Genomic DNA, 24,402 nt, shown 5'->3' with positions numbered 1-24,402 from the left:
TCACAGTGAGTTTGGCAGTCCTACTGTAGAGCAGAACACAGGTGCTGTAGGGGCCCAGAGGGAGAGTGACGGACCCACTGTGGGGGTGCGAGATGGAAGTGGAGCACAAGGTGGAGCACAAGGGCTGGTGGGCCTGAGGGGAGGATACCATGAGGGTCCCCAGTGTCTCCAACTCAGGTTCACTCACGCTCACTTACCAGCCTTTAGGAACTGCTGGTTTAAACCAAATCTAAAGGTTATCGCTCTTTATAGTCACTGACTTTTCTTCTGGGGCTTCCCTGGTGGCTCTGAGAGTAAAGCATCTGCCTGCAACGCGGGAGGCCTGGGTCCGATCCCTGGGTCAGGCAGATCCCCTGGAGAAGGAAATGGCACCCCACTCCAGTACTCTTGCCTGGAAAATCCCATGGACAGAGAAGCCTGGTAGGCTGCAGTCCATGGGGTCGCAAAGAGTCGAACATGACTGAGCAACTTCACTTTCACTTTTCTTCTGTTTGGGCATTTATAGAAGTTTTGTGATGAGGCTTGTTTGTGGTGGTTGGTCTCTACATTTTCACATCAAGAGATGCTGGTCATTTCTTTTTTTTTTTTTTTTTGAAGGGGACAAACCAGAACCAGAAACATTGTCCCTCTGAGGCCTGAGACAAGGAAGACAGAGCCCATTGGTCTGTTAACCACTGGAGGTGAATCCCATGGGGAAAACTCTGTAATTTCGGATAGTAAAAATGAATGGTGTTATGGAGCAACTGTTAACATACGCTGCAAGATGTATATGATTCCCTGGGGCCAGATAAGTAAACATTCTTCCAACTTAAGCTGCAGAAGATAGGCAATTTCACAAAGAGAAATTCTCCGTTTATATGAGATGACTATGTGAAAGCAGGAAATAGCGGGTGCAGGATGTGGTAGCCTCTACCGAAGGCTTGTGCACCATATCTGTGGGGCAGGTAACTGGAGTTGCAGACCTGGGAAAGGGGACTGGGCAATGAATGAGCCCCTGCTGGAGGGAAAGGTCAAAGTCTTACCTTTCTGAGAGAAGAGAGGAGAGAGACAGAAATAGTTCTTGGAGATAAGCTTCAAGAGCACTGAACATGCTGGGCACACTCAATTCTAGGAGATTAAGCTGAATTAGAAGGAGGCCTGTGCTGGATCAACTACTCAAAAGTCAAATGAGACTGAGTGAGTGGATGAAATGAAGCACTCTTATGGGTTGAATTGTGTTCCTCCAGAAAAAGATAATATTGAAATTCTTACCCCCAGTACCTCAGAATGCAACCTTATTTGGAAAGTAGAGTCTTTTTGGAGGTAATTAGGTTAAAAAGAGGTCTTGAGTGTGGACCTATGGTCTTGGACCATAATCCAAAATATCAGACATCGCCAGGAGCTGGGGGAGAGGCATGGAACAGCCTCAGAAAGAATCAACCCCGATGACACTTTGATCCTGGACTTCTGGCCTCCAGGACTGTGAGACAATACATTTTCATTGTTTAAGCCAGCTAGTTTGTGGTACTTTGTCACAGCTGTCTTAGTAAACTAATGCAACTAATATAGTCCCTTATCTTTTTTATTCTGGAGCAAAGTTCTGTGAGGACAGGGGCCTTGTCCTGTTCATTGTGCGTTTCCATTGCCTGGCACAGAGTAGGTGCTCAACAAATATTGGCTGGCTGAGCAGTCCCTTGTGGGACTGAGGTCATTTGTCCGAGGGCACACAGAGTGATGGCGATGGTGATGGACTCGTTTGCGAAGCACCTGCTGTGCAGATGTGGTGCTTAGTGTTTATGAAGATTATCTCAAGTCCACAGCATAACAACCTGAGAGGTAGGTAGTTCAGTTCAGTTCAGTCGCTCAGTTGTGTCTGACTCTGTGAACCCATGGACTGTAGCACAGCAGGCTTCCCTGTCCATCAACAACTCCCGAAGCTTGCTCAAACTCATGTCCATTGAGTCGCTGATGCCATCTGACCATCTCATCCTCTGTCATCCCCTTCTCCTCCCACCTTCAATCTTTCCCAGCATCAGAGTCTTTTCCAATGAGTCAGTTCTTCCCATCAGGTGGCCAAAGTATGGGAGCTTCAGCTTCAGCATCAGTCCTTCCAATGAATATTCAGGACTGATTTCCTTTAGGATGGACTGGTTGGATCTCCTTGCAGTTCAAGGGACCCTCAAGAGTCTTCTCCAACACCACAGTTCTCAAATTGTGAACTCAATTCTTCAGTGCTCAGCTTTCTTTATAGTCCAACACACATCTGTACATGACTATTGGAAAAACCATAGCTTTGACTAGACAGATCTTTGTTGGCAAAGTAATGTCTCTGCTTTTTAATATGCTGTCTAAGTTTGTCATAGTTTTTCTTCCAAGGAGCAAGGGTCTTTTAATTTCATGACTGTAGTCACCATCTGCAGTGATTTTGGAGCCCAAGAAAATAAAGTCTGTCACTGTTTCCACTGATTCTCCATCTATTTGCCATGAAGTGATGGGACTGGATGCCATGATCTTAGTTTTCTGAATGTTGAGTTTTAAGCCAGCTTTTTCTCTGAGAGGTAGGTAGAGGGAGGTCTTATTTTTCCTTATGTGACACATGTGAAAATGGAGGCTGAGGGAGCTTAAGAAAAGTGTCCAAAGTAACAGCTAGGAGGAGGTGGACTTGGGATTGTAGATCAGGCCTGCCTGACTCCCAAGTCCTTGATCTCATCACTAGCCAGGGCATAAGTGAGGACCAGGTAGGGAGTTGGACCAGAGTCACCTGGGGACCTACACGTGGTCATGATGATATTGCTGTTACCTAGCACAGTGCCTGGCACATAACTTCTGCAATGGGTGTTTGTGGAAACAGTGTAATGATAGGCCTGTTAGGGCCAGGATGGTACATTCCAGGGAAAGGGCGTCAGTAGAATGACCTTGCCTCCTTATACAGACAGAACATCAGGGAACATGTGGGGAGTGGGCTTCCTAGCTGAGATAGTAGCCTTATTAGAATGGGGTAACCTTGTAGACTCTGTGGCTGGGGTTTGCTTGGAATCTTTTGGTTTGCTTGGAACTGCTGATCTTGCTTTTGCTGTGCTCCTAAGTGGGGCCTTTGGAGCTATCCAGATTTACATCCCTTAATCTTGTGGTTGTTATTACTAGTATTGTTATGGTCTCCAGCTGTACTTCTAGAATATTCTCAGGTGCATAATGCTCTGGGGAGTCTGTTTAAAATGCACTTTCCTAGGCTTTCCATTGCAAATCTTGATTCAGCACATCTGGGGAAGGACTCAGAAATCTGCCCATAGGAGACTCTGGTGCAGCTGATCAGAGGGTCACACATGAAAAACAGTTTCCTGAATTTCCTTGTCTGTGGCATGTGGAAGTTAGATGAGCTCTGGGGTATCCTTCAGTTAGAAAGCTCTAGAATTCTTTCCAATGCTGTGAAATACAAGCACAAGGTACTTGCATTTCTTCTTCTTCTTCTTTTTTTTTTTCTAAATACTTATTTATGTATTTATTTGGGGCTTCCCAGGTAGCTCAGTGGTAAAGAATCCATCTGCCAATGCAGGAGATGAAGGAGACACAGAAGAACTCAGGTTTGATCCCCGGGTTGGGAAGATCCCCTGGAGGAGGGAATGGCAACCAACTCCAGAATTCCTGCCTGGGAAATCCCATGGACAGAGGAGCCTGGTGGGTTACAATCCATGGGGTCATAATGAGTTGGACACAACTGAGCTACTGAGCATGCATGTGTACATGTATTTATTTGGCTGTGCTGGGTTGTAGTTGTGGCATGTGGGATCTTCGATCTTTATTGTGGCATGTGAGACTTTTTTTTTTAAGTTGCAGCACGTGGGATCTAGTTCTCAGGCCCCCTACATTGGGAGTGAGGAGTCTTACCCACTGGACCATCAGGGAAGCCCTGGATGCTTGTATTTCTGATGTTAAACCTTCAATTCTGATCCTGACCTTGACTGTTCGCCTGCTTCAGGAAGTTGTACATTGCACTTGCTCCCATGTTTACCTGGTTCCAGGCACACACGAGCATCACTGCTCCCAAAGCAGGAGGGAAGCTGATGAACAGGAAAGGACGAAGGCCCCCAGTCTAGCTCAGTGTGTCTCCCTCCAGCTGCACCTACAGATCAAAGGGATGCTAATACGGGGAACGTGCGTAGTTTTCAGACTCTGGCTCCCTGGGTGGGTGCTTTCTTTTATGTCATGAAATAACATGAAAAGAGGAAGCCCATGCCTTTGCATTGGCGTCCTGTGGGGGAAAGTCCCAGAGATGTGAGATCTTGTACAGCGCCCTCCCACGTGATGTGAGATGAGGGAAAGAGGGGATGCAGTGTTGGCCCTTCCTGGGAGGACAAGTGACACGGAAGGTGATGCAGGCACCTCGGGTCCCACAGCCCACAAAAGGCCTCTGTGCCGTAGGTGTGCCCATAGGCTAAGTGGTGCCATAAAGAGCAGGCCTCTTGATGCTTTGGGCAGCCTGAGGCTTCAGTTTCCTGTCACAAAGAAATACTGGGGTGGTGTGAACTCTCCATGAATAACAAGATCATCACCAGTTGTCCTGGGGCTGACATCTGTGGAACAAGCCTCCAGCTTACTCTGGCTAAGTTAACAAGCTTGGCTCTGCCCTGCCAGTGTTCTCAGAACAACAGAGTCACATACAGATGACTGTCAGAGGCTTGCTGCAGAGTGTGTGGTGTAGGGTATGTGTGTGTGTGTGTGTGTGTTTGCATGTACTGTATGTGTGGTTTGTGTGTGTATGGTATGTGTAGTATGCATGTGTGATATGTGTGTGGTGTGTGGTAGGTGTGTGTGGAGAATGTGTGGTGTGTGTGTGTGTGATGTGTGTGTGTGTGTGTGTATGTGTAGTTGGTGTGTCTGTGGTATACTTGTGAGTGTGTGCGCAGTGTCCTCGTGTTCTAGGCAAGAGAAAATCTTGGCCCTGGATTCTGGGACTTCAGAGAGCTCCTAGAACCTCACTGGTGACTCATTTTTTTTAAAGAACAAATCCCTTATTATAACCCATGAAATATCATTCAGAATGTACCCTTCCATCCTCATTTCCAGCATAACTCCCCACCGCCTTGCTATAGACCTGCCTTCACATGTAGGATCTGGGGGCTGTGCTTACAATTTTGTTTATGTAATTTCTCCTGTCTGAGAGCTCCATGAGGGTGCATTGCCGTTTTGTTTTTTGTTCCAGGTTAAAGAGAACTCATGGAGAAGGCAATGGCCCCCACTCCAGTACTCTTGCCTGGAAAATCCCATGGGCGGAGGAGCCTGGTAGGCTGCAGTCCATGGAGTCGCAAAGAGTCGGACACGACTGAGCGACTTCACTTTCACTTTTCACTTTCATGCATTGGAGAAGGAAATGGCAACCCACTCCAGTGTTCTTGCCTGGAGAATCCCAGGAACAGGGGAGCCTGGTGGTCTGCTGTCTATGGGGTCACACAGAGTCGGACACCACTGAAGCGACTTAGCAAAGAGAACTCAAGAGCTTCTATACTTGTCATTACTGCCCAAGAAAGATCTCCAGTGCTTATGGAGAATAGAAGGCAGATGCAACAGCACTGGCCTTTCTAGTGGTCTGTGCATCACCATTTATTCCTGTTAAGGACTGACACTGATACCAGTATCAACATGGACACCAATATGAGAATGGATACTAATGTGAATACAAATATAAATACCAGTGTTAATGTGAATGTGAATACAAGTAGCGATACGAATAGCAGTAGTAATTCCAGTACAAATACCAATAAGAACATCGATATGAATACTAATACTAGTGTTAGTCCATTTATTCCTCAGGGCTCTCTAAGGCTTAGACCAGCCATTGTTCACAAAAGCCATATTTGGATTTTTGTATTGTAATATTTGGGTCTCCTTAACGTCTCAGGGGTTTTCCGGGTGGCTCAGTGGTAAAAATCCATCTGCAATGCAGGAGATGCAGCTTCAATCTCTGGGTCACGAAGATCCCCTGGAGAAGGAAATGGCAACCCACTCCAGTATTCTTGCCTGGGAAATCCCATGGACAGAGGAGCCTGGCGGGCTACAGTCCATGCAGTCCCAAAAAAGTTGGACATGACTTAGCTACTCAACAATGATGACATCTCAGAATCATCTTCTTTGATGAGCACCCTGTGTAAATCCTTAAGTGCCCACCTTTCTCTTCCCAGTAGGATAAGCCAGTACTCATGAGAGGGAACCACTTTGGAGCTAGGAAGGGCAGGAGAAAAGAACAAGATGACTCTGCAGCTGGAACCCCTGGCTCCTGTGGGGTGAAGAGCAAGTCCCCTCCTTGCCCACATGAGGTTGGGGAGGTCTCAGAGCCCCTGATCCCTACCTCCATCATCCTGGGGTGGGGGAGGTGGTGAAGGTGTTACCAGGCCAGAGGTGAGGAGCTGGAGGGGACATCTCTACCTCCCCAGATCCTACGGAAGAGGGTCTGGAGCAAGGCCCTAGCCACAGATGTGGCTCTTGTGTTACATCTGCTCCTGGCAGGCAGGGCCTTCCAGATCAGGTTCTTCCCATTTGTCAGAGAAAAGGACAAACCACACATGACAGAACTCGCTTCTCAGGCTGGCAGGGAGAAGCAGTGGGGAGTGCAGAGCAGGCGGAGGGGTGGAATCTGTGGCTGAACTTGTCAGTGTGTTTCGCCCAGTCCGGTGGGTTTGGAGTGTGGTTTTCCTACTTCACATGAGGGTGGAGGTTTATAGCTCTTCAAACATTGCCTTTACAGTCTGTTGTCAGCAGCAGACATCGTTTACCTGATAAGAAGCTCTGCTCAGGACTGCCGCTGCCCCTCACCTTCTTCTCGGGGCATGGCATTCTCTTGCAGGTCTTGTACTCTGTGGGTTTGCTCATGGAGTAAGCTCTGCTGGGCAAGGTGTCCTGGTGCATGGCCAGAGACCAGAGGGGGCAGGGTTCACTTTCCATTGTAAGAAGCTGAAGCGGCCTCAACTATCTCCAACCCCCAGTTTTGGCTTCTGCTCTAACCACTTACTCAACTTCTCTCAGCTTCATTCATATTCTTTGTCTGTAAAGCAGAGCCAGTACACCTGCTTATCTTCCTCAGTGAGTGGTGCTGAGGAGTCCAGGAGATGATGCAGGTAAATAGGAAAGTGTCTCAGAAAATCATAGCTCTTCCTCTTATGATTATGATCTTCCATCTAAGCAAGGGTTTCTGTTCAGTGGACCCATCTTTTTGGCTCCGTCTGACCCTCCCCATTCTGCAATCCCTCTAAAAATACCACCTCTCCTGGGTGGAGAGTGAAGGCAAGGCTCCACATGTTTCTGACTGGGGCTGAGGATTCACAGAACAGAAACTGGGTTATACTTAGGGTGTCCTGAGAATTTCTCAGGTTCTCTTTCAAGCACAGGCAGGTGTGAGGATCTCAAAGCAGAAAGTAGAAAGAGGATCCTTAGGGAACAGTGATGAGATGAAAGCTGAAGGGGAGAGCAAAGCTGGGCTAACACTGCCAGGTAGCTGGTGGGGGTCAGTGGAGACATCAGGCAGAAGGAGCGTCTAAAGAGGCAGGTGGCTTGGGATGCGGCAGAGGGCGGGGGAAGGTTCTTGAAAGCAGCAGGCAGGGAGAGCAGGTGGGCGAACAGCAAGGGAAGCGGCCCCCGGGAAGCACCTAACCTGGCACAGCGCCTGTCTGCCCAGGATTGAGACTTGGTGGTGGGTGGTAAGGGATGCCTCAGCCTTGCTCTCTAGGGGCTGTTCCATGGTTGGTTGGTGAGAGGGTGGGTGGATATACTGGGGAGTGGGTCTAGTCACCTCTCTCTTCTCTAAGCATCTCTGAATGAAGGTGTAGCCTCTTCTAGCTGGCCTCCACCTGAGCCTAAATCACCCAGAACAGGGCTTCCTTCTTTTTTGGTTAAGCTCTTGAAGGAGCAATATGTTTTCTCCATGCAACAAAAGGCTGAGAAACAGCAATTCTGCAAGTTTCTTCATACACTCACTGGAGTAGACGCACTTCTCTGAAAGTCTCTGCTAGAACACTTGCAAGCTTCATTTGTCCAGGAGCTTGGCTGAATTTCCCCCCATCAAGTTAGAAGTTGCTTTCCAAGCAAATCTGCCCAAGCAAATCTTCTTTGTAGATGATTGAGTAGAAGGTAATTCTTTTTTAAAAATAAACTTTTTATTTTATATTGGAGTACAGCTGATTAACAATGCTGTGATAATTTCAGGTGGACAGCAAAGGGACTCAAGCATACATACATGTGGATCCATTCTCCCCTACACCCCCTTCCCATCCAGTCTGCCACATAACATTGAGCAGAGCTCCCTGTGATATACAGTAGGTCCTTGTTGGTTATATATTTTAAATATAGCAGCGTATACATGTTGATCTCAAATTCCTTAACTATCCCTCCCCTCTCCTTCCCTCTAGCAGCCGTAAGTTCCTTCTCTACGTCTGTGAGTCTGTTTCTGTTTTGTAAACAAGTAGAAGGGAATTCTTGAGGGCTCAGATGTCTGCAGGGTTATAGGGTAGAGCCTGGTAACAACTTGTAAATCTTACAGAAACTTTCCTACCTAGTCTTCCACAGCCATATCTTGGAGATATTTTGGAGTTGGTTCCAGACAACTGGATTAAGGCAAATATCACAATAAAGTGAGTCACACAAATTTTCCAGTTTCCCAGTGCCTATAAATATTATGTTTATACTATGTTATAGTCTATTAAGCAATCACATTATATCTAAAAAATATACATACTTTAATTAAAAATATTTTATTGCTAAAGAATGCTAATATCTGACAATGCAGGATTGCCACAAAACCCCAATTTATAAAACACACAATGAGGTGAGGCACAATCAAATGAGGTACATCTGTACAAAACTCTCCTCTTAACTTTCAGAATCTTAGGCACACAGAACAATGGGTTCTTAGCTAGTCGGAGTTTGCCTCTCTAGTGATGTAACAAAGAAAATAGCTCTTCTGTCACTTTGCTTTAAGATACAACTTTTAAAAAACAAGGAATAAATTAATGCATTATCACCCTTCTCTTCCCATTCCCATGAACATAAAAGTTTGTTCAGAGAAGAGGGACTGGAAAATCTTTCCTTTAGATTTCTTCAAACATAATAAAATGTGGATATTTCAAAGACAATTTCCTTCTTTTAATTCTCATTTTGTCTTCTCATGATCACTCTTGGTCCTCTTTTATAGTTGGGAAAGAAAGGTGAGAGATTGAAATAGATTGTCCAGGTTCAATGACTGGTCAGTGGGGAAAGCATGGGTCACATTCAAAAATTCTGACTCGAGAGCAATCCCAGCATTCTTCCCTTAGGTGATTTGGGTTGAGTCATGGGGTTTAGGGTCTCTTCAGCTTCTGAGCAGTGGATAGGCATGCTCTGCTGGAAGCCAGCCTGGCAGGTCTCCTTCCACTCACCAGAGACCACCGATGAGAGCAGTGTATCCCAAACTATGGAGTAATACAGCCTTTGCCTTGAAGACACAATGCAGTCTTCAAAGCCACAATACAGAGTGGACCACCACCAGATAAAACTCTTCAGGAAAAAGGCAGCGGCTGCATGCCAGGGACCTTATATCAAGGAACCTGAAGCATGACCAACAGTAGATCATAAAAGCAAAGCTGTGAAAACCATAAACCTATGTAATTATGGAAAATCCTAAAACCAAGTCTCAAATCCCAGACTGGGTGTTCATAACTTCCAGTATTGACTATATGAAGAGCCCCGTTGCCTTCTAGGGTGTTTATGAAACTAAAATCTAACAACTTATCTTCCTGGCTGTGTCATTTCACCACTTCCCCCCAACACGTGCTGACTTAGCATTTTGTTGAAGATTTATTTCACTCTTTCTCCTGTAATGGTTAATCAATCATTGTTCCTCTTTTTCTCAGGCCTTTGCTCTTTGACAGCAGGATCCTGGTCAATGTTATCCACAGCCCTCTAATGTTTAAAATAAGCCATAGGTGTAAGACATGTTTGCTTAATTGATGTGAGACCTCAAGACATTGGCTGGAACCACCAATGCTTAGACTAAGTTTGGTTGTGATATTTTCACTGTGGTAATTCTCTTCAGATATAAAACATTAGTTTACAAACGAGTCCTCAAAAACAAACAGATCTATAACAAAAATCTTTAAATGTTCTTCTTTTAACTCAGTTCCATTCTTGAGAATGTATTTAAGGAAATCTGAAATACAAACCAATTCTACTCTTGAGAATGTATTTAAGGAAATCTGAAATATAAACATATCTCTGCCTAGGAAGCACATCATAGTTGTAGTAGTGAGAAATTGGAAATAATCCACATGTCTGCTACTTCTGAAGGAATTACATCAAATGATGGTTTATCCATTTGATGCTATTAGACAGTCATTTAAATGCTATTTATGAAGACTTGATGATTTGAGAAAATGCTTAGGGTATAATATCTGAAAAAACTAGAATTCAAAACTATGTATTGACTGATGTAAGATTATTCTGGAAAACTGGGCATGGAAAAATGGCAAGGAAAAGTGAAAAATTTTAGTGATTTCTCTAAGTGGAGAAATTTTAAGTGATTGTTACTGTTATAGACTGAATGTTTATGCTCTCCCTGCTCAAATCTGTATGTTAGAACCTAATCTTCAGTGCGATGGTATTTGGAGATGGGGCCTTTGGGAGCTGCTTAGGTCATGAGAGTGAAGCCCTCATGAATGAGATTAATGCTTTTATCCAAAGGACCCCTGAGCATTCTCTTGCCTCTTGCTGTGTGAGGACAAGGCAAAAAGATAGCCGTCTTGAACCAGGAAGACTTGAGGTTGCCTAGACCTTGGATTTCCCAGCTTCCAGAATTGTGAAAAATACACTTGTGCTCTTTGTAACTCACCCAATGTAAGGTATTTTTGTTACAGCATTCCAAATAGACTAAGACAGCTACTTTCTTCTTTATATCCTTAATATACACGGATTTTTAAAAAACCAAACAATTTCATAATCCTCCAAAAACCTACCATAAAATGTTCTTTAAAAGTGTTGAAAAACATGTATTCAAAAAAACCAGTTATTATGGAAAAGGAGAAACAAAAAGGCAAAGGTATAGGAATAGACAGTCCACAGAAGAGGAATTCATCTGCTTAATAAGCACCTTCGAACATTCTCAACCTCACTAGCTGGGGAGATGCCAACCAAAAGGACAAGTGACAACCCTAATGACTGGCAAGGTCTAAGAAGAGTTCTGGCAGATGATCCCTGGCGCTCAGGTTTCTCTTACAGTAATGATGAGCAACGCAGGACTTGGGAAGGTGTAATTATTGTCTAGGAAGTACGTATACGTCTCCATAAATACAGAGGTATAAAGCAGCCTCAGCTGCTTCATCTGTGGGAGGCATCACAGGGAATCAGCCCACCCAAATCAAAAGAACTTTATGTCATAAATTCTGTAAGTTAGAAACGGATTGATGACTTGTATGACTTCCTTTCTCTATTTCTGGGTTCTCTAGAAAGCAGACTCAGACGAGATGAGCATGTGGGGAGTTTATCAGAACTGTCCTTGGGGATTTTATCAGAACTGTCCTTGGGAAGGGAGCAGGATTTGGCAGAGGGAGAAGCCCAGCTGTGACGGAATCTCAAGGGAAGCTGTGACAGTGACCCTGCAGGCAGTTCTAAAGATAGATGGCCCTTCAGAGTTGAGATAAGGAAACCCGGTATTTATATCCCTCTATCCATCAGGAATGCGACATGACGTTGGGGAAGTAACTCTTCATACAGCCAAGGCAATCCCAGAGTGGCTGACTCCTGAGGATTGTCCCCTGTGCCACTTCCAGCAGCTTAAGAAGGAGGCGTTTCATTCTCAGGATCTGGGTGTGTATTACAGCATCCACCATAAAATGTATACTTGTTTGCTTAAAAAAAAAAAAAAGTAATTTTTTAAAGCAGTTCCAGGTTCACAGCAGAATTGAGAAGAAGGTACAGAGATTTCCCACATGTTCCCTGACCTGGTACGTGGGTAGCCTCTCCCATTTTCAAGTTCCCTTAGCCAGGTGGCACATTTGTTACAAGTGACGAACCAGCACTGACACATCATTATCACCCATAGTCCATCATTTACATTAGGCTTTGTTCTTGGTGCTGTACATCCTATGGGATGGACAAATGTCTGATGCCATGGGAATCTGATGTGACAAGGGCTGCGGTAGGGAGGTAAGCTGCTGTCTTATTTTCCCCTGAATGTATAATCTTTAGAAAAACAGCAAAAGTCACAATATAATGAGGGTACTAGTGAATATGTGGGAAGACTGACATTTTTAAATTTTGCATTTGGGTGGGTAGATTTCTAATTTTGCAAAGTAATTTGGTAATACCTATTTTAAAAAGAACACATCCCCATTTCCAAGCAATTCCATTTTTTGTACATGTTTTCTTCAGAAATATGAGATCCATTTGTATGACTGTATCTATGAAGATGGTTAAGGCAGTAATGTGTGTAGTGGCCCAAACAAAAATCAATAAACAAAAAAATAAATAATTTGAAATAGTTAGGAAATATTTTAAATATTCATTAAGTTGGAGCAATGGAATTAACTATGCCCATTGATACTGTGGAAAATTCTTAAAGAGATGGGAATACTAGATCACCTAACTTTCCTCCTGGGGAATCTGTATACAGATCAAGAAGCAAAAGTTAGAACCAGACATGGAACACCAGACTGGTTCCAAATTGAGAAAGGAGTACGTCAAGGAGGTATATTGTCACCCTTCTTATTTAACTTCTATGCAGAGCACATCATGCAAAATGCTGGGCTGGATGAAGCACAGACTGGAATCAAGATTGCCGGGAGAAATATCAATAACCTCAGATATGCAGGTGACACCACCCTCATGGAGAAAGCAAAGAACTAAAGAGCCTCTTGATGAAAGTGAGAGAGGACAGTGAAAAAGTTGGCTTAAAGCTCAACATTCAGAAAACTAAGGTCATGGCATGCGGTCCCATCACTTCATGGCAAATAGATGGGGAAACAATGGGAACAGTGAGAGACTTTGTTTTCTTGGGCTCCAAAATCACTGCAGATGGTGACTGCAGCCATGAAATTAAAAGATGCTTGCTCCTTGAAAGAAAAGCTATGACAAACCTAGACAGCATATTAAAAAGCAGAGACATTGATTTGCTGACAAAGGTCCATCTAGTCAAAGCTATGGTTTTCCCAGTAGTCATGTATGGATGTGAGAGTTGAACTATAAAGAAACCTGAGCGCCAATGAATCATTTGTTTTGAATTGTGGTGTTGGAAAAGACTCTTGAGAGTCCCTTGGACTGCAAGGAGATAAAACCAGTCCACCCTAAAGGAAATCAGTCCTGAATATTCATTGGAAGGACTGATGCTGAAGCTGAAGCTCCCATACTTTGGTCACCTGATACAAAGAACGGACTCATTGGAAAAGACCCTGATGCTGGGAAAGACTGAAGGCAGGAGGAGAAGGGGACGACAGAGGATGAGATGGTTGGATGGCATCACTGACTCGATTGATATGAGTTTGAGCAAGCTCTGAAAGTTGGTAATGGACAGGGAAGCCTGGTGTGCTGCAGTCTGTGGGGTTGCAAAGAGTCAGACACAATTGGGTGACCGAACCGAACTCATTCATACTGTGGACAATGATGCAGCTATTTAAAAAAATTAGATCTGTATGTATTGACTTGGAGGAATGCTCATAATATATTGTTAAGTGGAAAAAGATGCCAAAGTCATATGCGTAGATAATCCTATTTTTAAGAAAACAAACAAACTCACCTCCCATTTATGTTTAAGGAAAGATATATATCAACCTGTGCTTCAATTGTTACAATGAAGATAAATTACTTTAGGAATTAAAAATTGATAAGGACAACTTAGAAGAACTAAAATATTTTTCTTTCTCCACCAAAAACAAAGGATCAATCGATCCCCAAACTTTGGCCCTGGAGTTGTAGGTAGCACTGGGCCTGAGTGTCAGGCAGGCTGTCAGAGCAGAGACCAGGTTGGGCAGTGTAACATTGCTGTGGCCAGAGCCTGGGGCCCACTCTGCTGGAGCTTTGTTTTCTCGAGTTTGATGAGAAAGTCCTCATCCTTCTGAAAAGCCCAGTTCATCAACATTAGAAAGTTATCCCTGACTGAAGTTGTAGCACTTGCACAGAAAGGAAAAAAATGCTTGGCACAATGCATGTGTCCTAAGTCACTTCAGTCATGTCCAACTCTTTGTGAGCCGATGGACTGTAGCCTGTCCGGATCCTCTGTCCATGCGATTCTTCAGGCAAGAATACTGGAGTGAGTTGCCATTTCCTTCTCCAGGGGATCTTTCTGGTCTGGGGATTGAACCTGTGTCTCTTTTGTCTCCTGCATTTGTGGTCAGATTCTTTACCACTAGCGCCACCTAGGAAGCCTCCTTGGAACTGTTGCTTTCTCTTTAGCACCTGTTACGTTATCCTGTGGAGAAGGCAATGGCACCCCACTCCAGTACTCTTGAATCACCTAGCAAATTTGGTCTCATTTGAAAACAACTCAATCACCTTCTTCTTGCCTCATCCTAGTCCATCATCTTGCTTCTGTTTTAGAGCCTGGAGCAGACAGGGGCCTTGGCTTGGTTTAAAAAATATATGACAGGGATCTTGAGTGTCATCCCTTCAAATAGGGAATGGCTTCCCTATCAACTCAAAGTCAGAACTAGCTTCCTGGGTAGCACTAGTGGTAAAGAATCTGTCTGCCAATGCAGGAGATGTAAGAGACTTGGTTTGATCCCTGGGTTGGGAAGATCCCCTGGAGGAGGACATGGCAACCCACTCCAGTATTCTTGCCTGGAGAATCCCATAGACAGAGGAGCCTGGTGGGCTACATTCCATGGGGTCGCAAAGAGTCAGACACGACTGAAGCAACTTAGCATACATGCAGCACAAATTGTTCTTCCTACCACTGAATCTGTGGAATATACAGAAGCTGCATGCAGGGCTCCTTCAAGAACTCTGGTCTTTTTTAGACCATATTCTCCAGCATAAAGTTGATCACACAGAGTTTAATATGCAAGATAGCAGTCTTTCTGTGGTGGTTTTCCTCAGAAATACTTTGCGTTATCACTGCTGTCTTCTATCAGCTGGTGAGGACCAGAGCCAGGGAACTCCTCCTTGAAGCACAAAGCAGAGGAAGGGTGGGTGATGTGCCCACTGTTCTCCTCTGCCTTCGTCTCTCCACTGAAAACATAGCTCAAGGAGTGGCAGGAAGCTGTAGGTATTCAATAGGTAGCAACAGGAAATGTGAATTTAGAGAGTATGAGAGGCCTGAATTAGAAGAAGCTACAATGCAGAAATCTAAAAGCTACAATGCTGGAGTGAAAGAAGCTCTAAGACCGTGAAGGATCCTGATTACTCAGTGGGGGCAGGTTAGACAGGATCCTGTATTGTCTTGAGGTCAAGTTAGCATGATACCTCCAAGGATGCAGCCTGGCCCACTCCTGCATTGCAGCATTTTAGGTAACAGGAAACAGCAGCAACAGCTTTACAGATGCTGCTGGGTGGCTGAGCCCTCAGCCCAAGCAGCTGCCTCCCTGCCCCCAGCTTGCTATGCACAGAGGAAGGCTCCCTCCTCACACAGTGTCTTTTGGGTGTCTGCAATTCTGAGACCCTAATCCACCCATTCGCCTCTTTGTTCCTGTGTCTGACCCTTTGCAGAAGACATGGCTTCTAGGTCCCCTTCCGTTACCTCCCACTGCTGAGGGCCAGCTCACACTTGCCTGTGTTTGACTTTGGCTCCTGAGACCCCAGACCTACCCGGGAGTATAAGCCCTTCAAGCACTCAAAGTCCTACTTTGAGTATTTCCCCACATTAATTAATTCACTGACTCAAAACCATTCAGGGCACCTACTCTGTGACTAGTACTGAAGGCTGAGGATATACAGAAGGCAAAGCGCTGTTCTAAATGCTTTACCCATATTAACTCATTTAATAATTACAATGGCTCGTTAGGTACTTTCTGCTATTATCCCTATTTTACAGATGAGGCAACTGAGGCACTTAGTGATTAAGAACATTTCCCAAGGTCACAAAGCCGGAGTGTGGATTTGGGATTTAAATACACTCAGTTGTGTTCCAGGGCACATTCATTTAACTACTTAGTAACTCCTGCTAAGTGGGAGGTACTGCTATACCTCTTACACACAGGCATGAAGCTTCTGCCACAGTGACAGTCCTCTCAGGGCTCCGTCAGGCAGAGCAGCGGCAGAGTGGGAAGGAAGTGCTGGGGCGGCCACTCAGAATCCAGGAGCTGCACACAGGTCACAGCTGCCCAGAGCAAGTGCTGGGGGCCGCGTCCCCTGACGTGTGTGATTATTTCTAAAATGCAGGAGTCAGCTGTGGTTTCACTATGGGTTAGTTCCTCATTAAGATGCTGTTGGGGGTGTGTATATGTGTATGTACGATTCAGAAGGAGAGGACAACACAAGGCTGAAAAAACTGTGTATCCCACTGTTTTTTAAACTTCAGTGTGCATGAATCACCCGGGGCAGGGCCTGAGAATCTGCATTTCCATACAGTTCCAGGTTGGGGTGGGGTGCCTACGCTAGAGCAGCCATGTTCAGAAGCAAGGAAACAGGACCAAAGCTTTCAAACCTTACAGAAAAACACACTGGGATACTTTCTTCCAACCAAATTTTAATAAGTAAAGCAGATAAAAGTGGAGACACCTTGGTTGCTGTGAAAGGGGAGGTAGGAGCCCGGCCACAAATGCTTTTTCTCCCCTCCAAACTCCTGGAACCTCAGAGAAATGCCAGACAACTCTAAAGAAGCCCAGTAGTCTGGACCCTGTCCTTGTCTAACAGGGCTTCACTGTAATATTGATATTACTCATGTGTGACTACTAAGTACCTGAACTGTGCCTGGGGTGACTGAGGAATGGAATTATTAATTTAATATAAATTAACCTAATTTAACTGAAAGGCATTAGCAGTATAAAATATTTTTCTGTGAAATACAACTTTGTTATTTTGGTAAGACACTTCATGAAATCAAATTTTACGGTGATCTACACCAAAACACTTTACCCATCTACTGTGTGTTAGGTTTGAATGATTGTTTTCTTTGCATCTAATGTAACTTGTGTTTATTTGAATATTTTCTGCAGACAACATGAATTATACTGATACTAATGTAAATTATAATTGGTGATTACCCATTAAAATGTTTACATTGCATTTGTTTTCATGTCTTGCCTGGAAAATCCCATGGACAGAGGAGCCTGGTAGACTGCTATCTATGGGGTCGCATAGAGTCGGACAGGACTGAGTGACTTCACTTTCACTTTTCATTTTCCATGCATTGGAGAAGGAAATGGCAACCCACTCCAGTGTTCTTGCCTGGAGAATCCCAGGGAGGGCAGAGCCTGGTGGTCTGCCGTCTATGGGGTCGCACAGAGTCGGACACGACTGAAACGCCTTAGCAGCAGCAGCAATATAATTAAATTATTTTTCTAGTTAAAAATTAAGTGTGGACAAATATTTAAAATTTTCTTTTTTACTTTTTATTTTGTATTGAGGTATAGCCTATTAACAATGTTGTGATAGTTTCAGGTGGACAGCAAAGGGACTTATACACACATATACATGTATCGATTCTGCTCCAAACTGCCTTCCCATCCAGGGGAGTTCCACGTGCTACACAGTAGATCCTTGTTAGTTATCCATTATAAATATAGCAGTGTGTATGTGTCCATCCCAAACTCCCTAACTATCCCGTCCCCTATTCTTCCCTCTTGGCAACCATAAGTTCATTCTCTAAGTCTGTGAGTCTCTTTCTGTTTTGTAAATGCAATTTCATTAGTATCATTTCTTTTTAGATTCCACATATAAGGGATGTTATGATATTTTTCCTTCTCTGACTTACTTCACTCAGTATGACAGTCTCTAGGTCCATCCATGTTGATGTAAATGGCATTATTTCTTTCTTTTGATGGCTGAGTAATGTTCCACCATAGATACACCTTCTTTATCATTCTTATGTTGATGGACATTTAGGTTCTTTCCATGTTTGGCTACTGTAAACAGTGCTGCAGTGAACACTGGGGTTCATGTATCCCTTTGGATCAAAAACATTTAAATTTAAAACAAAGGCATACTACTGCTTTAAAATTGAGTGGAGAGGCAGAAGCTAGTTCTGTAACTGAAACAGTAACACTTAGATTTTATTTTTCTCAAAGCACTTCCATATTTACAAAGAAATGTCAATTTATGCCCTAAAAAGTTGAACACAAGGCATGAATTTTTTTAATCTTTTCTATTTATCAGAGAACATCAGCTAGATATGAAAAAATTAGTCTTATCATGATGTACTGAGATCTAGCTATATCTGTTTAAAAATTCAAATTTAATGAAATTTTGATATGAGAGACTGATGTTTCCCTTACTGCTTCATTTCACTCTGACACATACTGAAAATATTTAGGCTGGGTTTTCTGAAAGAGATGCTGTGAAAAGTGTAATGGATGAAATTGTTAAGATGTTCATTATAGATGTACTAATGCTATGAACCATTCCTCAGTTTCTAGAACTGTTGAAAGAGATAGAATACAATGGATTTAATGAATCTAATGTTCTTTGCTAAGACTCTCTGTTTGAGTGGTGGAAGAGTTTTACAGAGATTTTTTTTCTTGGAACAAAAGGAATATTTGCCAAATGGTCAATAATCAAAGACACAAAATGTCAGTGTGATTTATATTTTCTCATTCACACTACACTGCACATGGGCGTGCTAAATTTGAAGTTCAAAATAAAGGAGAAGTTTATTTTTGATCTAGCTGGATAGGCACAGTTGAAATCAAAACTGTGACTAAAACCAGGATTTACATCAACTATAATGATTTTATATCTTTTTTCCTAATATGAGTCAATTACAGAAGATTTTAATTGTAGTCAACAGTGTTGTATAAGTTGACTGGGAAAAACTATAAGAAAAACTTGGATATTTTGCTGATATTAATAAATTCAGAGTTGCTTTTCAGTTAATGTAATATTCTTTTGAATGTGTGTCAGTAAGACTGAGATGACCCCAAATTAGTGAATTTATCTAACTTGAACAAAAATATTTTGAAACTGGTATGATTTTGCTCCAAAGTCAAATCACTTCTCCTAAAAAAAATATAAGCAATAATTTGCTCAATGTGGATACAAATATTGAAAGAAAATTATTTTTAATATTTAGTTAACTTATTGGGAAACCATTAAGTTTGTTTGGAACACCTTTGTTATATGATTACTTTTAATGGTAAATTTTATGAAATCTCAATACAGACCTAGTATTTCTGATGAAAATATAGTGTCGAATTGAGATGTGCTGCTGCTGCTGCTAAGTCGCTTCAGTCGTGTCCAACTCTGTGTGACCCCATAGGCGGCAGCCCACCAGGCTCCCCCGTCCCTGGGATTCTCCAGGCAAGAACACTGGAGTGGGTTGCCATTTCCTTCTCCAACGCATGAAAGTGAAAAGTGAAAGTGAAGTCGCTCAGTTGTGTCCTACCCTTAGCGATCCCATGGACTGCAGCCCACCAGGCTCCTCGGTCCATGGGATTTTCCAGGCAGGAGTACTGGAGTGGGGTGCCATGAGATGTGCTATAAATGTAAAATACAAACTGGACTTTTAAGACAATATGAAAAAGAATGTAAAGTGTCTTAGTTTCTTTTGTTTATTACATGTTAAAATAATTACATGTAATAAACATATGAATGTATGCCATATGAATGTTTATTACATGTTATAGGTATATTGGGTTAAATAGAATATATTATCAAGAGTAATTTCTCTCCTTTTTACCTTTTAAATGTGGGCACTGTACAACTTAAAATTATGTATTTGGCTTACATTATCCATTTTTCTTTTTTATTCCCAGGATATTTATATATGAAACTTCTCCATGAAAGCAGGGATCGTCTTTGCCTGTTTATTTCTTTTCCACTGCTGAACCTTGGTATTAGAACTGTGCTTTACCACACAGAAGGTATTCAGGTAAATGTTTGCTAAATGAGTGAAAAATTCTGGGTATATAAATTTTTTTCCTGTAACAGATTTTTTTGTCATAAACATCTTACACAAGTTGATGTGTCCATGTGTGCATGTGTATTTTATTTATATCCTTAGAATCAATTCCAAGATCATTGTGTAAAAGGGCATGGACCATTTTATAACTTGTTAAACATTTCCAGGTTAATCTCAGAAAATACTGAACCAATTTACAATGCCATCAACCTTGTAAATTTGTTCAGGGTATCGGTTTCCCAATGCCAACTCTTAAAGGCATTTAGAATGATTAACAATTGGGCTAGTTACTTATGTCTCTGAAGCTCAGTTTCTTTAAACTGTAAAATGGAGATAATGATATAAGTTTGAAAATTGAGTGAGTGAATTTAATACCAACGTGTGAAGTTGGTATTAAATGTATGATTCCCATATAAAAAAATTGGAGTATCATAGTGCTCTCATATAGTAGTAATGCATCTCTGCTGGGGATGTAAACTGCCAGGTGAGGTGGGAGCTAGCTCCTTCGGGTAACGGATAGAAGACCTCAGCATCACATGAGTGGTAACTGCTGCAGCTGGTAGAGTTAGATGTTTGGGAGAAGGAAATAATCTCATATTTTTGTACACTTGATTCTCTAGCTGCAAAGGTTTATTTAAAATCATGTTGAAAGCTGACATCTCATATATACCTCACTTCCCTGATAGCTCAGTTGGTAAAGAATCCACTTGTAATGCAGGAGACCTCCAGTTAGATTCCTGGGTTGGGAAGATCCACTGGAGAAGGGGTAGGTCACCCACTCCAGTATTCTTGGGCTTCCCTTGTGGCTCAGCTGGTAAAGAATCTGCCTGCAATGCAGGAGACCTAGGTTTGATCCCTGGGTTGGGACGATCCTCTGGAGAAGGGAAAGGCTACTCCCTCCAGTGTTCTGGCCTGGAGAATTCCATGGACTGTAGATCACACAGAGTCAAACATGACTGAATGACTTTCACTTTCATATATGCCTAAGGACTCCATCCCAGAAATATTATAATTTCAAAATGAATATTTCATTTTATTTATTATTAATTTTTTATTACCTAGCAAACAAAGTTCTAAATAAAAACCCCTTTGGGTGATAATTTGACAAATTCCAAAATGGGGTGGGGGGTGAGTGAGGATCCATAATGAGTTTAGAGGAACACTAAGAGAAACAGCTTGTCAGCTGCCCCACATCTGGGTTCTATTCCTCAGACTCAGGAGCACCTAGATCTCCTATGTCCAGTAGAGTAGTCACTGGCTACATGTGCCTGTTGAGCACTTGAAATGTGACTTTACAAATAACCAGTGTGAAGAAAATGTAAAATGTCTCATGAGTGGTGTTTAAATATGATTACATGTTGATACGATATTTTGGATGTCTTCAATTAAATAAAACATATCATTAAGATTAAGTTAACCTGTTTCTTTTTCTTTCTCCAATGTGGCTATTTGTCAGAAAACTGACAAATACATGTGTGGCTCACGTTATATGTCTGTTAGAGAGTGCAGGTTCAGAACCCTACGTCTGCCTACAGCACTCTCAGCAACCTGCTAGAACCATTTACATGCTTTCAGAGACACATGGACAGCTTTGATTAGCTCTAAGCTTGGAATTCACAGCCTGCAGATGAAGCAGCAAGTGTTTGCCCTAGACAAGGATCTGTGAAGCGGACTGGAAACTGTTAAAAGGCCAGAAAGTCAGACCAGAACCTCACCTCAGTTAACACCAGTAAAATTCCAGAATTTTCCCGTACATTTTTATTAAAATGGACTATTAATGAGCCCAGAAGTCTGACACTGACACCTGAGAAAAAAACTTTTTGTATTGTTTTTCAAGTCCAGAAACACAAAGCTATAATAAGCTAATAATGTAGTTCTTCTATGAAGAAATAAAATGAAACTATTTAGATTAGAAATCATGTCAGTGTGAATCCTCTAGGAAGCAGGGGCCAAGATGAACTCGAACTTGCAAGAGATTTCTTGAGACAAATGCCTGTGAAGGAGAAAGAAGGGAGATGGCAGGAGATGGCAGGGAGAGTCTTCAGATCATAATGCAAGTCTGACACCGGTGAAAGGAGCGAGGGAAAAAGAATTGGGCAGAAAGAGCCTCAGACAGCAGTGCAGTTCAGCCAGGCCAGGAGGAATCCCAGAGCTCAGAGACTGCCTATTGGAGACAGCTTGTGTCAAGCAGGATGGGCCAGAATTGTACCTCCACTGCTGCGCTCAGCCACTGGCTGGGAGCAGCCTGGGGGACACCAGTGGGGAGGTGGGTCTAAAGGGAACTAAGTGGGGTTACCAGGCAACTTTGCTCCCCTTGGCAGGTCCACCTGAGGAAGAGCTGAGAGGTACACTGATCTTCAACATCAGATACTATGCTGATTCAAAGTTAAAATTACAAGCTTGCTGCTGCTGCTGCTAAGTCACTTCAGTCATGCCCGACTCTGTGCAACCCCATAGATGGCAGCCCACCAGACTCCCTCGTCCCTGGGATTCTCCAGGCAAGAACACTGGAATGGGTTGCCATTTCCTTCTCCTATGCATGAAAGTGAAAAATGAAAGTGAAGTCACTCAGTTGTGTCTGACTCTTCGAGACCCCATGGACTGCACCCTACTAGGCTCCTCCATCCATGGGATTTTCCAGGCAAGAGTACTGGAGTGGGGTGCCATTGCCTTCTCCAAAATTACAAGCCTAGGTGTTCTTGTACTCTATCCCATGTTTCAGTGAAGAAAAGTCCTGATAACTTCCTTTAGAAAGAGGGCACGTCTGCATACTGATGCCTTGGGTGAGGACCAGAGTCAGGATACCAGATACTATTGGTTTTAGCTCTGCATACTCAAGATATTAATTTCTTGCAGCCTCAGTTTCCCCATCTGTAACACTGTCATGAATTATGTGTACCTTGTGGGGTTGTTGTGACTATTTTAAAAGGATACCATGTTAGGGAGATTTTTACAAAAGTTGTTTGGCCACTTCATATACCGTTGGTCCCACTTACTGGAAATCAAGTTACAAGGGCTAAAGACATAAAAACAAGTAATATCATGTTGAATATTATGGGCAATACTTGCCTCAAAAATGATTGTTATCTATGAAAAGTCAGTTGAAACGTTCTCACTGATCCAAGTGGCACACCCATCAGGAATTTCTTCCAACTCTTTCATCTTAGAACACTTACTGAATGTTGCCTCCCAGGCCTTCCCTCACCCCTCACCCCTCACCCCTCACCCCTCACCCAAAATAGCAGCTCCATCACCATTTGTCCTTTTCATTGCTCTGTTCTTTTCAGTGCATGCCAGTTCCTGACATGATACTGTATTGTTAGTTTATTATTGTCTTCTCCTCTAGAACATGAGCTTCATGGGATCAAGAACTTTGTTTCATTTGCTGTTATATCCCTGGAATGTTGCCTGGCATATAGTAAGTAAGTGATTTTCTTGATTGGATGAAATTCACATGTGGTTTCCTAAAGGAATGAGAAGGCAAATGAATTTGAAATGATGATAATATCTTTCATGAAAATCCAGGTCTACTTAAATGGTGATGGGAAGAGAAAGAGGCTAATTGCAGAGCACAGCTGTCCATGCAAATCACCTTGGACAGGTTCAACCTCCTCTTTGGTCAGACCTTTTACCAGAGTTGCTAGTAAGGAGCAAATGGGCAGGCTCACCACTTATTTTTCTTATTCAATTTCTCTAGAGAAGGTGAGCAAGCTTTTTTTTTTTTTTTCTTTTCCTCCTCAAACTCACTGAAATCAGATGGGAAAAGAAAACTGAACAAGAGTTCTTCCTGGTCTACCAAATGGACGCTCAGTCTTTGGAGGATCAAGAATGGTTCTGCCTGGTGTGACCTGTTCCTATAAGTCATGAGTCATAACTGCAGTCTAGAGAAGGCAACTGGCAATTGAAGTCTAGAAAGCAATTGTTCTGCATCAGCCTAAAGGGCAAAGCCGGCATCGCAGATTAGCTGACACCAGGAAGGTCTAGGCAGTTATCTCTGTTTGTTGGGTCTGTCCAGCAGCAGAGGGGCTGTGAGGAGGGAGGCAGGGAGAAGCGTTCATCCTGAGAAGTGTTCCAGCCCTGGTGGTGTCCCTCTGGGCCGTGGTGGTGGGGGTCCCTGGACTGAGTGTGGCAGGTTCAGATTGAAGGAACTGCATGGCCCTTTTTGATTTACAGACTCCATGAGTTTGAGTCTCTCAAACTGATAACAAACTGTTTACTCAGATGATCAACAGAGAGAAAAAGAGAAATGGGTCATTTAGCAGCTAGACAGAAGGCAATAAATGTTTGAAGGGCAACTTGCTTTGGACTAATCCAAGAAATAGTATGTTGATCACCCTTAGTTTTCACCTTCCTATGATTAACATATCATTCCTGGGAGAGCCCCCAGAATTCCAGGGATTCCCACAAGCAAGGAAAAGACT

General features: G+C 43.0%; 1 protein-coding gene across 2 annotated transcripts in view; it reads left to right on the top strand.

Annotated features, from left to right (window-relative positions):
• The window catches only part of LOC147364520 (uncharacterized), a 254,466-nt gene extending 234,428 nt beyond the window's left edge, over nucleotides 1-20,038 (top strand). For both annotated transcript variants that reach the window (XR_015134624.1, XR_015134627.1), the window contains one exon: nucleotides 19,836-20,038. The gene's annotated coding sequence lies outside the window, so the exon portion shown is untranslated. The remainder of the gene's footprint in view (nucleotides 1-19,835) is intronic.
• The last annotated feature ends 4,364 nt before the right edge of the window (nucleotides 20,039-24,402 follow it).

Source organism: Bos grunniens, chromosome 10 (genome assembly GCF_055505025.1).
Source record: "Bos grunniens cultivar Pamir isolate PY7600 chromosome 10, Bosgru_T2T1.0, whole genome shotgun sequence".
Taxonomy (NCBI): domain Eukaryota; kingdom Metazoa; phylum Chordata; class Mammalia; order Artiodactyla; family Bovidae; genus Bos; species Bos grunniens.
Note: the sequence above shows the minus strand (reverse complement) of the source record. Positions and strands in the feature narration are given on the sequence as shown.